A 3,377-nucleotide genomic window follows, 5' to 3' on the forward strand; every position below is an offset into this window, starting at 1 on the left:
CAAATTAAACTTCTTCCTGATGACATTAAAGCTCCAATCACAACACATAGACTAATAAATGTTACTTTTTAGATAGTGACTGTCCCATCAAAGCCTCTTTAATTTGAGCAAAAGTGTAATAGGGAATGTTTGGGACACTAAAGAAAATCATAGTATACCAGCTCCATATAGAACGCACATTTTGTTCAACATTCAAATTTTGAGCTTCTAGTTTATGCAAGGAACTGTATTCATTGCTGGGTAATATATACAATGTAATGAGGCAAAGTTTGAAACTTAAGGGATTCACAAACTACTAAGGTGCCATCAGTTGTGAGAGGCACCCTTATTTCACATAACACAGAGTAGAAGAAAACAAAACAAAACGCTGCCAAGTAATTATAAGGTATCACTGCATTCACTGAAAGATGCATGCCAATTCCAAATATGTTTCAGTGTGAAAATCTATCCTAGAATTCATGAAATATGGTAGTTGAGAACTCAAGTATAAACTATGCTTTATCAAGAGCTGTAACAAAGATGCAACATGTCCTGAAAACACAGAAGGTAACACTGATTTTGACCAGAAGATCAAAGAAAAAACAAGTATGTGAATCTTTGAAAGAAGACTACAGCTTGGCCTTATGCATAAAGGGTGGATAAAAAAACAGCACTCTCATAAGAGAGAACGGATGCTTAAAAGTTTGGAGAACCACAAGAATCGTGTAAAAGTGAACAATAAGCCACATGAGAATACTAAGAAACAAGAGAAACAGGTGACAAATTGGAAGTTTTGTCTGAGGCATTCATATACAATAGAATGCTGAACCGTATGAAACATTTCCAAGGATTTGGCTGAAAACCAATTATCTGACTCTTTTGAACTTCTCAGCATATCAAATTGCAAAAACACTGAAAAATAAAAGTGGGAAAATTAGACAGAAGGATTTCTTGAGAGCAACCTGCACTGGGGGATCTCTCCCTCTTCCATTATTACTTCTTCTCATCAATTCAGTGAGAATTTCAATGGGGGGGGGTCACTAGATGCTTTAATGTGTGTATCCTGTCATCAGAGATATGTCAAACTGCAACCAAACTCTGGCCCCATGGTCTTTGCACCAAAATAGGAGTTACAGCTTCACTTATAGCTAGTCAGATATATGTAAATTTGAAGGGCGGGCCATGGAAACTAAAGTGGGTTAGTTGCTTTGAAAAGGATTGTATCCAAGATGGTAGTCTTACATACTGAGAGAACCTCCAGCTATGAGAGGTTATGTGGGACTACTAGGAGCTGAAATAAATTTGGGGGATGCAGCTGAGGGAGAGGCCTTGCTCCCATGGTTAAATGCATTCAGAGAGGCTTAATATGAGGAAGAAATAGTAAACATTGACCAGGACCAGAAAGCCTAAAGTCATCTTATTTTAGCATTGGTCAGTGAGACTTCACTTACCCTCTCTCTCTCCTTCCTACTCCAGGTTCCACCTTGGTGTGGTCAGAAACAGCAGTTGACTAGTGAAGGAGGAAATGAATGAACAAAAAGGAAAATCTCTCTTTTCTACAGTAGTTTCTCACAGGATCCTGCATAGGTAAAGAAAAGAGTTTGACCTCACATTAACTTTTGAGTTTTGATTCATCTGTTTTACTGGAAAATTTAGTGATAGAATTTAGATTATGCATATAACTTAAAAGGAGTAAAAGAAAGAAAAAATCTAGCAGGAAGAAAAAGTTGTGAACTTGTCTAAGTTTGCATCTAGGAGCAGGGGAAGGAGTACGCATACCGAACAGGTTTAACGGGATGGTGAAAGATTAAAAAGCAAACTACTTTTCTAATAGTATTTCATTAATTCTTTTCAACATACAGGTTATTCAAGACAAAAAGAGGAGTTTGGATAAAATGGCATAGGGTTGACTTCTGGACTAAGAATTTTGGATTTTATTCTGCAAGCTGGTGGAGAGACATCAAAGGGTTTTGAACAGGAGACTGACAGGATTACATCTCTCTGTTACAGACTTTAGTTATTTGCATAAAAGTATATCCGCCCTTATATTATACACTTACAGAGGGCCGGCTTTGTTTAACTTGTCCTACATAACTTTCAGTACTGAAAGTGAGCATTATACCGTTGATGAGGTTGCTATTAAACCTCTGTAAAACATCTGTGCTATCAATAATTTCGAGTATTGTTATAAAAATCAGATGAGAGAACTGGATATCATAGGAAAATTTATAACAACTAAACATATAGAAGAGATTTTTTTAAAGGCCTAAAGAAAGGATGTTGTAATGGTTAACTAGGAGCACAATAACATTGCATAACAAAATGAACAAATTCTCCGAGTCTTATAATCATAAGGTTGTATTTAGTTAATGTGGCTATGGGTTAGCTGGAATTGGCTGATTTGGACTGGGTTCAATTGGGGCAACTCAGTTCTGCTTCATGAGTCACTCATTTTTCCCTTGGGACCAGCAGGCTGTCCCAGACACATTATCTCACAGTGACAGCAGAGATGCAAGAGGACAGGTAGAAACACAAAAGTGCTTTTAAAGCCTTAGGTCATGACATGCCAGCTAGCATTCAATGATTAAAACAAGTCACATAGCCAAATCTAAGTTAAAGGGTGAAAAAACAGTTTATATTTTTTGTGGGAGTAACTGCAAATTCACATGGCTAGTTAATTTTACATGTCAACTTGACTGCGCCTTGTGGTACCCAGACATTTGGTAAAACATTATTCTTGGTGTATCTGTGAGGGTATTTGTAGATGAGATTAATATTTCAATCAAAGCCTGAATAATACACATGGCAAAGGGCTTTTGTACAGGGAATGGTGAAGACTCAGGGCCACTAATATAACCTACCTACATACTTCCCTAAATCAGTGGCATTTAATAAAAAAGAGATAAAATGTGTTCAAAATACAGACCCCCCACCACACACAGAATCAAATACCATGCAACAAATGCCGCAGTTATTATCAGTAATACCAACAATAGTATTGCTAAATTTAATGTCTGTGAGATAGGGTAGGTGGCCTTAAACCTTCTTACTGAAAATCTAAGAGAATATCGAGAAGGAAACTATATGTTATTCAATAGTAGTGGAATTAAGGCAAGTTCTAGCCAGATGGAGGTGAGGGCAATGGACATTTCTGCTCGACTGTTTGGTTTTTATCAGTGTTTGCTTTACTACTGGATACTAGGGGCCCCACAGGAGCAGGGTGTTGATTAGATCTCCTTCAAAACCTTGGGTATGAAAACATGTCTGAATTAGGCAGGGGTGCTAGATTCCAGTGCTTTTGCCTGAGACTTTCTACTTAGGCAATCCCTCCAAGAGTCTCATGCCTCAAGGCCTAAAGCACCAGGTTTAGGTGCTTTTTGTGGAAAAAGGAGGACATA

General features: G+C 37.6%; 1 long non-coding RNA gene across 1 annotated transcript; it reads left to right on the forward strand.

The window, feature by feature from the left end:
* Window positions 1-1,515: 1,515 nt before the first annotated feature.
* LOC105511579 lies at window positions 1,516-2,138 on the forward strand. The gene is made up of 2 exons (XR_001001733.1): window positions 1,516-1,566; window positions 1,842-2,138. It is a non-coding gene; the product is annotated as an uncharacterized LOC105511579 (long non-coding RNA).
* Window positions 2,139-3,377: the final 1,239 nt, after the last annotated feature.

Source organism: Colobus angolensis, unplaced genomic scaffold (genome assembly GCF_000951035.1).
Source record: "Colobus angolensis palliatus isolate OR3802 unplaced genomic scaffold, Cang.pa_1.0 Scaffold200, whole genome shotgun sequence".
Classification (NCBI taxonomy): Eukaryota; Metazoa; Chordata; class Mammalia; order Primates; family Cercopithecidae; genus Colobus; species Colobus angolensis.